The sequence below is a fragment of the Gopherus flavomarginatus genome, chromosome 1, assembly GCF_025201925.1.
Source record: "Gopherus flavomarginatus isolate rGopFla2 chromosome 1, rGopFla2.mat.asm, whole genome shotgun sequence".
NCBI classification, from domain to species: Eukaryota; Metazoa; Chordata; order Testudines; family Testudinidae; genus Gopherus; species Gopherus flavomarginatus.
In genome coordinates, this window is record NC_066617.1 from 190490456 (window position 1) to 190503194 (window position 12739).

Here is a 12739-nt window from a genome sequence, read left to right on the forward strand (position 1 = left end):
GCTAAACCAGGGTGGCAGGAAGCCTTCCACCTGGTCAACGTATCTGGCCGAGTGGAAGTGTTTCTCCTACAGGTGCGAACCGCTTGATCTTACTCCTACTGAGGTCTCCATCCCCTCTATTTTGGACTACCCCTGGCCTAAAACAGCAGGGCCTAACGGTATCATCGCTGAGGGTACACTTGGCAGCCATCTTTACCTTCCACCCAGGCTAAGGTGGTTGTTCCGTGTTCTCACACACTATAGTTTCGAGGTTCCTCAAGGGCTTGGAGCGCTTATACCCTCAAGTACGCCGCCCAGCCCCAACTTGGGACCTCAACCTGGTTTTAACCAGATTTATGTCTCCCCCATTTGAGCCGTTAGTGACCTGCTCGCTGCTATACCTGTCTTGGAAGACAGCTTTCCTCGTAGCCATTACATCGGCCAGACGAGTCTCCGAGCTCAGGGCTCTTACGGTGGTTCCACCGTACACTATGTTCTAGAAAGACAAGGTGCAGTTACGACCACACCCAGCTTTCCTCCCTAAGGTGGTTTTGGCCTTTCATGTTAACCTCACTCAAGGCAATGGGAGCAACAATTGCACTCCCTGGATGTCCGTTGAGCACTCGCATTTTATATTGAGCGGACAAAACCATTTTGCAAAACCCCTCAACTCTCTGTCGCGGTAGCAGACAGAAGGATAGACCTACCCGTTTCCTCTGAGGATCTCATCTTGGGTGATGGCGTGCATTCGCACTTGTTGTGATTTGGCTCATATTTCCCCAAGCCACATCACCGTGCCTTCTACCAGGGCGCAGGCTTCATCTGCTGCCTTGCTGGCTCGTGTACCTACCCACGAGATCTGTCGCGCAGCTCCATGGTCCTCCGTCCATACCTTTGCTTTGTATTATGCTCTGGTTCAACAGTCAAGAGATGCTGCAGCCTCTGGCTCAGCAGTTTTACATTCTGCCACATTTCAATCCTATCCCACCACCTATGTAAGGCTTGGGAATCACCTAACTGGAATGGATATGAGCAAGCACTCGAAGAAGAAAAGACGGTTACTCACCTTTGTAACTGTTGTTCTTTGAGATGTATTGCTCATATCCATTCCAAACCCACTCTCCTTCCCCACTGTCGGAGTAGCTGGCAAGAAGGAACTGAAGGGTGGCTGGGTTGGCTGGGGTATATATCCGGCGCCATAGCAGCGCCACTCCAAGGGGCACCCAGCCGACCCACCGAGTGTTACTAGGGTAAAAATCTTCCGACTAACGTGCACGCGGCACGCACACACCTAACTGGAATGGATATGAGCAGCACATCTTGAAGAAGAACAGTTACAAAGGTGAGTAACCATCTTTTCTTTTCTCAGTGAAAATGCAAGGAAAATCTCAAAGGCATGGAATTTCCCCTAGAAAATGTTTATTTTTTCAGGTAGACCATTCTATTTTCTTCTCAGGTGGGAGATGAAAGAGACAGCAGACAATCCATCTTGATTTTTGGGTAGGGAAACCAAACCTAAATTTGTAACCATAACTACCCTGACCCACTAGACCATTAAATAAGACTCTAGATCTTTTCTGGATAGATTTTCATACCGCAGTCTCTGCAACTTCTCTAGTTCAGCTATCTTCAGACAACGTCTGTCATGTCTTCAGTTGCTGCTCTGAGCCCTTCCACAACTCTTTTCAGCTTCTCAGGGCATCTTCCTTCCTGACCACTCAATAAATGTCCTTGATCTCCCATTTAACCATTATAGGCCTTCCCAGTTCCTCTCCATTACAAGTTACCTTTGGAGTTCAGCAGCCAGTGCTAATTGTTTCTTGGATGTCACATTCTTAGTGCATATCAGGGTTGATCATATTTTTATAGTAAACTACATATCACTGCTTTAAATAGCAGTGACCAAGTTCTTTGATTGAAAAGTGCTTTTTATCACCAAAGTTTCTCTGATTAAAATATTATTTGCTGTCCATAACTTAGGGCCTCATTTAACAGCTAAATACATTATTGTTGGATATTTAAAATGACATTGGAGGTATTTTAGATAATCTCTGCATTTTCTGAACTCAAATCTTCAGTTTTTCTATATTTCTTCAGCAAAAATATTTGTTTTTAATTTAAATGTATTATACTGGGGGAAAGTGGACAAAACTCTCCACTTTGAATCTCCAGTATTTTGCTTTCTTGTACATTGCACCAGTCTGACATTTAAATTGCATAGCATGAATAATTCTGTACCTACATTTAGCCTAGTCATACAGTGATGGCATTAAGACTTCAACCTGCTGAGTAGACTTCAACCTGCTGAGTAGACATAGAGCCCAGCAGAATAGGCAGCTGATGCCCTCATCCCAGAGCCTCTCTCCTACTATTATGTTGCTACCAACCTCTTATTAACCTCCCTTGCTCCATGATTGGAAGCACTGGGGGTGGGGGCGGGGCGGGGAGACAAAACCTGGACAGCCATGTCCTTCCATCAATACTACGGGTGTACATTTTCAAAGCATTGTGCAGCTAAATCCCTAAACAATTTGCACTGGTGCTAATCAGAGTCACATAGCTAAATTTCTGATTGTTATCTTGAACATGTCTTCATTAGGATCTCCTCCTCTCCCTCCCTGGGCCAAGAAATCAATTCTGAAACATACAACAATTAAAGAAAGGAAATGTAGTTAATGCAAGCACTGTCTCTTTACCTGACCTTGTAGCACCCAGTTAATGAAGCACTTGTGGTATATAAGATCACTTGCTTAGTGGGGTAGAATACATTGTGTTGCGATATGGAAATAAAACAAAACAAGGTAAGAATGTTATGGAAGTATCTGATATCAATCTCTGGATTTATTTTCTTGGAACCTTTAATTATGTCAACTGTTAATACTGTGTTGGTCTAACTTGAATATCGCGATCTCACTTTTGGGCTGGCAGATTTTGGGAACAAGTTATATATTAGAATGTAGAGCTCATGGGTAAATGTCCACATTGCAGTAGTTGCATGGTGCACTGTTAAACATCATGTCCTTACCATAATATATTTAGCCAAGGTCTGATTTCTGTGTGTGTCTGGTGGGCATTCAGGAGAAATGTAAAGATACCATGATGTGTTTGGAAAGAACAGGTGATACTTCCAGTGTCTTATCCCCTATAACTTCTCTCAAGAAAACAGAAGCTGATGACCAAAGCCATAGGGACAAAGGAACTGCCAGGATCAGACCCAAGTTCCATCTATTCTAGTATCCTGTCTCCAACAATGGCCAGAGTCAGATGCTTCAGAGGACGATGTAAGAACTCCACCATGCACACGTGTGGAATAATTTGTTCTCCACATTAGCTCTTACTTTGGTCTCTACTAGCTATACATTGGCTTAAACCCCAAACCATAAGGTTTCATATCCCACAGACAGAATTTGTTGTCATTAATTATAACTATGGATATCCTTGCTCTCAATAAAAATGTCCAGTCCCTTTCGACTCTTGCTCAAGATCTTCTGTGGCAGAGAGATCCACAATCTAATTACACATTGTATAACAAATTATTTCCTCTGTCAGTTTTGAGTTTTCCATCTTTTAATTGCATTGAATGTTTCCTTATCCTCATGTAATGAGCAGAGCTGGGTGAAATGCAGCCACCAAACTGAAAAATCAGTTATTCACTTACCACTACTTATGACTCAATATGTGAGCTCTTGGGGAGTACACAATGAATGATAGACAGACCCTTGGCACTTCCTCGTCTACGCTGCTTAAATCCTGGAATTAGGGCTTCAGCCCTCCTGAGCACTCAGTTGCTTAAACATGTTCCTGCCCCAGAGCCCATCTGGCTGTGGGAGCTCTGAGTTCTAGGTAAACTTTTAGGAGCAATGTGGCTGTAAAGTAAGGAACACTGACTCAGCAAAGGAATTTCTAATACACACACACTTTACTCTTAAAGCACAGAAGTTACAGATTTATGGGAAACATAAAGTTTTGAACATTGCCTTATCTGAGGAAGCTAATCAGAGCCAGGTCTCACAGACAGGGTGCGAACAGATTTAGAGGGGCTGAATCCCTCCTGCCTCTCTCCCCTACTCTGCCTCCCCGTGACTGTGATGATAAGCATGAAGCACCTAAAATAGACTGGCCTTCTCAAAATTAGACTGATTTTCAACACCACCTGGATGTCTTAACCCAACATAGTGAAGGACTCAGTGAAGATTACAACCACAAAATGGTACTCACAAAACAAAATAGAGTTTACAATTTGACTGAAATATACTCCCAATTGGTCACAATCATTAATATTTTCTGAAACAGCAACTTGAACTGAATATGCATGTATTTATACCAGGATAGCTATGGTCTGTTAATTGTAGCCATTAAAATAAAACTTCACCATTTGAAAGATGCTATATAACTTCATACAGCTAATTGGATCTACCAAATCTTCTGGATTTGTACATTTGAGATATGTTATGCCCAGCCAGACAGAAAAATTTTGCAATAGGTGGAATTCTATAGCTAAATGCCTCACTTAACAGATTGTAAGTATCTTGGGTATATTCCCATGTAAAATCTACATTAAAATGGAGTTAAGATTGGTACATAATAGTAAGGGGGGAAATCATTACAGAGGTGTTGCAATTATCCCCAAAACAAGCACCGAAAATCCAGCAAATTCAGAGGTGAGGCTAAATTTAAAAAATATATTGAAGGATGGAAAAACAGTGAAAGTACACAAAAGCCTGGACTCGGATAAGTAGTGACACCATGCAATAAGCATACAATTAAAATAATTGTTAATGTACTTGTAGTTTCAGATTACATTACATTTTTTAAAAACCCACTTGATATTTGCTCAACTCATGATGTTATAACAGAGCAGATTTCAGTATTGCACATTACAAGTGAGTTCTCAAAAAAAACAAACAAACCAAGATTTATTGAGAGAAACAAAATCTTGGTTCATTATTTATTCTTTTAATCTTTGTTCTATGAAAACCAACACAGCTTTTTAAATGAAAGAGAAATATATGAAGAGGTAGCAAACATTGCAATCTTGAGCAACTATGGGGTAGCTATGTAAGGGCTGCCATGACCCTGTTTTCTTTGTACTGTAGTTTTAAACGTTAAGAGCCTATTTATTTAGCTTCCATCACTGCAGTATCTGAGCTTAACCCAAGTTTTTAACAAAAGAGAGGGATGGATTGTGATGCCATGCAGGGAGTAGGAAGGTATAAGGTGTCCCATTTCTGTTGTGCCTGGGCTATCCACATTGTAGTTACAGAGGGGGTGAGGGAGTAGCTTTAGTAGGGCTTGTACTAGTTCTCCTGCACAGGTGTGGCAGGGAATGGTTGGAGTCTAGACGCACCCAATATTCTGGCCCACAGAACTGAGCCAGCATGAGGGGAGAACCAGTAGCCATTTATTCACCTCCTCATCCTGAACTCAGCAAGGGGGAAGCAAGGAATGAATTACGAGTCTACTCCAAGGTGCTGCCCCATACACAAAGCAGACTAAGGTGATGATCGACTTCAAGAACACAAAAGCAAATTTTGTTTTCCATAGGGAAAGACACTAGAATGGATCTGTAGAAACCGGGGCTGGGTAGACGAAATGGGGCATGGAATGGCAGCCTGCCCCAGGACCTGGGGCCAGGTACTCTGGGCATTTCTGGACCCTTTCCTGCCAGGTTTGCTATATCTGATTGCCCATATAATGTAGCTGCCAGTGAGGCCTGTCTCAGCATGGTGCCATGGAGGCTGCTTTTGCTCTAAGCAGGGGGCCTGGTAGATCCTGCCTGCACCTACTTGAGGCAGAATGAGCTGGCTGGGTCTTCAGGAGCACTTCCAGCCTCTCTTGACAGACATGTCTGGTTCTGCCTCCTGAGAACTGTGAGCAGAGGAATGACCAATCGTAATGCATCTATGGACTTTCATGATAGAAAAATAAGTTTTGGGGTAAATTAAGATATATCTTTCTATTTCAGGATGTGTTGCTTCATTTTTAAATGAGGTGAAATAATCAAGTGTGGATTTTGCAAACACATGGATCACAGTGGCCAGGTCTGTGTTTGATAGGAAGGAGCACAATATTCTGTCCAGGCACAGATGGAAGTGGGCATTTTTGTACCACCATGTCTCTTTTGAGCATTCAGTTGGTTTGAAGAATCTAGAAAGGATCGCAAGACCTGTGGACCAGCTTAACAATCTGTGGGAAGATGATACATCAATGGTGATAGAGAAGATAAGTTCTCCAAAATGCCCTTTTATCTTGTATCACCTCTGTCTTCCCTGGGTTCAGCTTTAGTCAGCTGTTCTTAATCCAGATGATGATTTTTGACTAGACACTGAATTACATGGGTAATGATGCTGTTCGTGTTTGAGCTGAGGAGGAGGACCCAAGACATTTCAGGACGATTGTTTTATCCTTGCAGTTTTATGGAGGTGGGACAGCAGGATGAATGATTGTGCTTCCTGTATGTATGAACATGGAAAGGTCGTCCACCAAAGCAACAAGATCTGTTGGTCCCATATGAGGTCTTGAAGGTTGATTGACAGGGAAATAGGATATTGGAAGCTGACAGGTGGTTTTGAGACCTTCTTTTTGCAAGCTAATTTATTTGCTTGCTTAGAAAACTAAATTTAGGCACTGAGCAGCAGCTCATGACATCTCTAACATTGAGCAAAGTTGTCTTTAGTTTTGTTTTGAGTATTGTGTTTTAGGGTTGTGGTAGATTGCCCACACCTCATTGGATGAGGGCTATGGCTGTCAAAAGAACTCCCAAGTTTTTTGTATTCTCTTTGATCACCCTAGAAGTACAAGAAACAGTGTTGTGGGTGGTGGCACTGATTGCTGTCATTGCTTCACTGACTAGGATGACAATATTTCCCTATACTGAATATGGGACCCCTGGTAAAATTGCTTCTGTTCAAGCAAGTTCAACAGCAATCAATCAGAACTATGTTGTATAAACTTTCAAATTAACATCAAAATGACTGAGCCTCCATTAAAAAGAAATACTGTGTAGTTGGATTCTTTCTATTTACCTTCTTAACTTTAAGGCTTTAGGGTTCACATGGGGAGGGGTCTCACATACACACCCCTACCTCTCCCACACCCATGGGGAGAGGTGACACACACCCATAACCCACTCTCACATGGGGAGTGACCGACGGACCTATCCCTCTCTGTCTGGTGCTCTCTGCCGTCCATGCCTGACTGGGCCCCTGGGATGGACTCGCTTCTCCCAGTTCCTGGTGCTGGGTCTTACTGAGGCAGTACGTGTGAGAGTGGGCGGGAGGAGCATGCAGGGTCACATGCCACCCCCCAGATTTCTGCCAGGGTTCAAACCAGAATGTGGCCAGCAGCAACCTTTCGGCAGTGTGCGGGAGGGAAGGGACAGGAGCTGCTGCTATCTACAGTGGAGGAGGAGGGGTGGAAGGCATGACTGGGCCCATCTCTTAGGAGAGCTCATCCCTCCTCTCCCGCCCTGACCCCCACCCCCCATGGTGGGCAGCAGCTTGTCTGTTCCTGCCTGCACAGTGTCAAAAGGCAGCTAACACCTCCAGGCTGCTGCTGGCCACCGACATAACCCAACCGCCTTCTGTCCCCTGGCTACAGCATGAGCAGGAAGGGGCTTCAGCGGCTGTGGAGCCCAGTTAGAGAGGTGGCTCAGCAAGGGAAAGTGCCTAGAGGATGGAGGAGCACCACTCTCCCTGGGAGCAGGACCCAGAGTGGGGAGCGGGAGGCAGGCGAAGAGGGTGTTAACTCCCTGCCCAGGGGGCTGCTGTGGAGCCTGTAGGTTAAGGGTGGGAACAGGCTTGAAATTGCCTCCCTGCCTACTCCAGAGCATAGCTGAGGGGCGGAAAGGCTTCCCCATACCAGTGCTGTGCAAGCCTTTGGCACATGACAGGCTTGGATCCTCCTGGCCAGCGTCACAGGCTGGAGGGTCTTGGGCTTTCCTGGGGCACCAGCCCAGCCACAGGCAGTGGAGGAAGGAAGGAGCCTGCCCACCAGGCTGTTGGTGAGCTGAGCCCTCCAGCCAGGGACTGATTCTCCGCACAGCACTGGGACAGGGAGGCACTCCACCGAGGGGGGATATGGAGGAGCAGCAGGGATGGGGAGGGCAAAGGGGGCAAAGCAGAGAGAGGACAGCAAGATGGGGAGCTCATGAAGGGATGATGAGTGGGCAGCAGAGGTAACAAATAGCCACCTGCGCCTGCCCACACACTCTGGCTGCCATGGTATGGATCCAGTGCCAGCTAGAAATGGGACAGGGTGGGGCCAGGGCCTGAGACCCAGCACACTGCAGGGGCTGTGCTGATGGACCAGCAGGGGGAGTGACCTGGGCCCTGCAGCTTCATCTCACCACCAGCCTTGCACACGCACCCCCATCATTGGCAGTGAACCCCTGTCCCCACTGACAATTGATGGGTGGGTGGCTGGTGAGCAGGGATTCAGCCAGCAGCAGAACCTGTCAGTACTGATGGAGGGCTGGCAGAAAATGTGACAATTTGCCAGTTTTTAAGAAAAAGTCCGGACACCTGCAGGAGGGCTTAAATACAGGACTGTCCCGTTTAAAAATGGGATGTCTGGTCACCCTATCCCTGACAACTTCTTGTATGTAAAGGCTGAATTCATGGACGGAGGGCATTGCAGTTTTGATCCTCTGCTTAGTAGATAAAGAGACCATCCAGGATATGAGTGGATTTTCTGTGAAATATGATTATTCCTTCTGGCAACAGGTTCTGGACCTGAGAGGGAGGCAATCAGGGTTTACAAAACAATTTACCGCCCAGAAAAGTTACACCTGAACGTGCTTCCTCTGTGTCAGAAGGTAAGTAGGCTTTCTGCTTGACTTCTGGGTAGATAGTATAGTGAAGCAATTTGAGTTCCATGGAGACTGTTTTTCATGGAGTTTCTACATTAGTTTCTTTGTCATTTTCCTTAATCAAAATAAGCTCTCTAAAACTAAAGACACGTTGTTAAATTCTCTGTGCACAAAAAACATAACAGATACATTCTGTGCCTTGGGATTGCAGATATGTCCATCCCCCTTTCCACAAAAGGGGACAATATGTCAACTTAAGGTAAATTGAGATGGTGACCGTATGGGACATTAGTCTTTGTGCTGAGGTCCTGGGAACTTATGACATTAACCCGCACTGTAGAGTTCCTGCTTGTGAGAGAGAGCAACAAAAGTAGATAGACTTGTTTCATAGGATAGTTTACAGCCATTTTGGTGCTAGTATATGTCAAATCATTAAACATACAGTCGTTACCATTTAAAATCAATTTATCCATAATTGCATGTATGAATAGCTGTAGGAAATGCTTGACTTTTTTAATACTAGTCACTATAAATCACTCTTTATTTTATTTATAAAAAGTACATAGTGTTCATATGATACTGTCTGTCTCTTTAAAAGGACAAAGGAAAGGAAGAATTCTGGGCAAGAGACAGGAAGATGGGATTGAGTAGGAAACAGTATTAATTAAAATCAGGTAAAACAGATCTCAGAGTGAGAGGAACAAATAATGTGCTCACTGCAACTGTATGTGGTGGGTCCTTTGTCCGGCTTGCCAAAAGAAAAGGTTCCCTCAGCAGTTGGAGGGAGAGGAAAGGGATGGATTACTTGGATGGGGCAAGGTAGAACAGGAAGGGCCCCCCTCCCAAATCAGTGGAAGCAATTAAAGAATAATGACAACCTGCACAGTACAATTTATTCCTGGGTTCTTCCTAGGGTGACCAGATAGCAAGTGTGAAAATCTGGGATGGATGAATGTGTGTATGTGAGTGTGGGCGGGGTAATAGGTTGCCTAGATACAGGGGTGAAAGTAAGGCACCATGGGCTGGTACGGTGTACTGGTAAAAAGTGGCTGCCATTACCGGCCTGTACAGCTGACTTTGCCCCTTTTTTCCCCCCTCCGGCCGCTGACGGGGGTGGGAGAGGCAAAAGGAGCAGCTGCCCTGGGGCTGGCAATTTAAAAGGTCCCAGGGATATGGCTGCTGCTGCTGGCCCTTTAAATCGCCGCTGGAGCCCTGGGCAGCATGGACCAGGCAGTGCGGATGGGCTGGCTGGGGGATGCTTTCACCCCTGCCTATATAAGACAAAGACCCTAATAGTGGGATGTCTGGTCACCAGAGTTCTTCCAGATATTATAGGTGAATAAAGTTGTGGCCTAATTAAATGCCAGCCATTGCCTCCTGGCTTTTTTCCAGCAGGGCTGGACAATGGCAGGTTTGAAAACTATTTTTCAATTATTTGTTAACATAAATATGTACAGAAAATACATTATTTAAAAATAAAGGACAGTAAACCAGTATTTTATATGAATTCTCTTTTTTAAAAGTAATTAAATGAAAGTAAGCTCATTTTAAATGTTTGTGTGCAGTATTCATAAATAGTGTGTAAAATTATGTATGACTGAATGACATTTAGGAGGATTGGGCAGTTTTTCTGATATTAAAAAAAATCTGAGGAATTTAGTCTTGTAGTAATGCACGTAGACAGGTGTAATTTTTTAGAAAAAGCAAATTTTAAAATAGAAATGCATAGTTTCCTCCTTTTTAATATTTTACTAGAATTAATAGCCTTTAACTACATTTATTCATTTTTTCCAAGAAAATCTGTTTCAAAGTCATTATTGTGTATAGAAAAAAGTTGATATTCCTCTTTCTGGCCATACATGGCTGACTGATTTAGTAAAAGGCATAATGGTGGAAATCCTTTGATATACTTTACTCCCTGGCTTACTTTCTCTCTTTCTCAATAGGTGTTATTCTGCTACCATCACCATAGTATCTGAATGCCTTCTCCGTAAAATCAATAGGAATAGTGAAACCCTCAGTGAAGTTCATAGATCCTCTGACACTTTTTCCCTTTTCAGGGATACAGGGGATATAGAACAATGGAATACAGGTTTATAGTAGTTATTAAAAATGGAAAAGACCTATTCAACCATTGTGTCAAACTCCTTGTGAAAGCCAGAACGTAAGCACCTACATCATATTTAGACATGAGTACCCCATAATTCTCATTGACTACAACAGCTGTAGGGGCTTCTAAGCACCCCTGATAATCAGGACATTTGCTTATTTAGGTACTTAATGTTCCAGTGTTGCACTTAGCTCCGCAAAGGTCCAGGAGTCCTCGGCATGGAGCTCATTACAGGAACAGGGCCTAGAGATGGATGTAGCTGCCTGTAGTCTGAACATTTTGGTCATGGTTCTCATATATCAAATGTATTCCAGATGATAAAATGGAAATAACTTTAGTATGTGTATGCAAGGAAATATTAATTGTTGTAGTTTGGACCGTGGGAGTGTTGAGAGGCCTTGGTCAGGGACTGGGGCCTGTTGTGCGAGGTGCCGTACAAAAAGACATTCTTACACCCAAATAGCTTACAATGTAAGTATATCGCAAGAGAGGAAAAGTGACCGCAACAGAGGGATGCGGGAGGCAAGCAAAAGGTGGTTAAGAATATTATGATCAGTGCAGCAAGCAATAGCCATAAGTAGTAACATTTAAGCAGTAAACATGGAAATGACATATTTTATGCATATCTTCTGGGGGAAGTAATTTGGCTTGAGATATTTTTTATATTGTCCAATTTTCCATTTGTCGGTTGCTTTTTTATTATACGTCTAGTCCTTCAATCTCTGATGTATACATTGATTATTTTGGTAAAGTTTCTTAATCTAAAATTTCCTTTTATAGTTATGATTTGAGAACTTATTTATTCATGTAACTGAAAGAAGAATTTGGCATGTTCAGTGCTACAAAAGAAAAACATACGTGATTCTGAACTCACTTTTAGTGTTGTTTTTCACCCCTGGTGTTTTTGATTTTGCTGATGTATAAATACCTGATTTCAGTTATACTCCTCTAAAAGAAGCTTTAAATTAGTGGAAATATACTTTACATCTTTTCCCCCCCTTAAATCAAGACTATTTTGAGGATCTGAAGAGTTCATATCTTAAAAATAGATGCACATGATTGTTCTGCTATCCACAGGAGTACCTTGCAGGGATTGCCCTTATTTTTGTGCCGTTTGATGTCATCACCCTAAACTTAGTGGACAAATAATAATTTGCTTGGAGATCTAGAGACACTGGAGTTTGAATCCTGGATAAATAAAAGTATAAGGAAGACACCCAACTGATTGTTGCCTGATTATTGGTTTGACTAGAGAAATATACATTAGTTTATGTAGTTGTAGCTATTAACATTTTCAAAAATCTGTTTGATTTTTAGCTTTTGAAACTATTACTTCTTAGAACTAGTAGCAATTTCTCATGGGATTTTATCATTTTATGTAGCTAATGTTCTGTCAGTACTGCTATATTGAAAAACAAACAATTTTTAAAATTAATTCTAAGAACTTATTTTATGCAGCATTAACACTTAATATGCTAACACGACACAGGAGTTAAGTACACCACTAGGAAACAAGCATTATATCTGCAAGAAACTTTTGTTCTTGACATTTTAAAATGGGCACGTGATACCTAGATACTTTTTATTCTTCTGTAATATTATTGTATGTAGTGAGAAATAGTTATTTTTAGTCAAAGCCTATCAAACACATACTAAAAAGTTTTCAATTTCCCTGGAGAACTAAACAATATTATCTCATTATTTGGAGCATTATCATACCAAATGTAGGGAGCAATGAGAATGCCTATGTAATGTTATCTAGCTTTAAGGGAAAATAGGGATGTTTAGAAGGCCAGCTACCACACAAATAAATAGACAAGTTTTATAGAGTACCTTTCATT

At 42.8% G+C, this 12739-nt stretch overlaps 1 long non-coding RNA gene across 1 annotated transcript in view; it reads left to right on the plus strand.

Annotated features, from left to right (window-relative positions):
• Positions 1–9462, plus strand: part of LOC127055753 (uncharacterized) — a 78595-nt gene extending 69133 nt beyond the window's left edge. The window contains exons 6-7 of the long non-coding RNA XR_007775606.1: positions 8703–8794; positions 9387–9462. This is a non-coding gene — a long non-coding RNA (uncharacterized LOC127055753). The remainder of the gene's footprint in view (positions 1–8702; positions 8795–9386) is intronic.
• The last annotated feature ends 3277 nt before the right edge of the window (positions 9463–12739 follow it).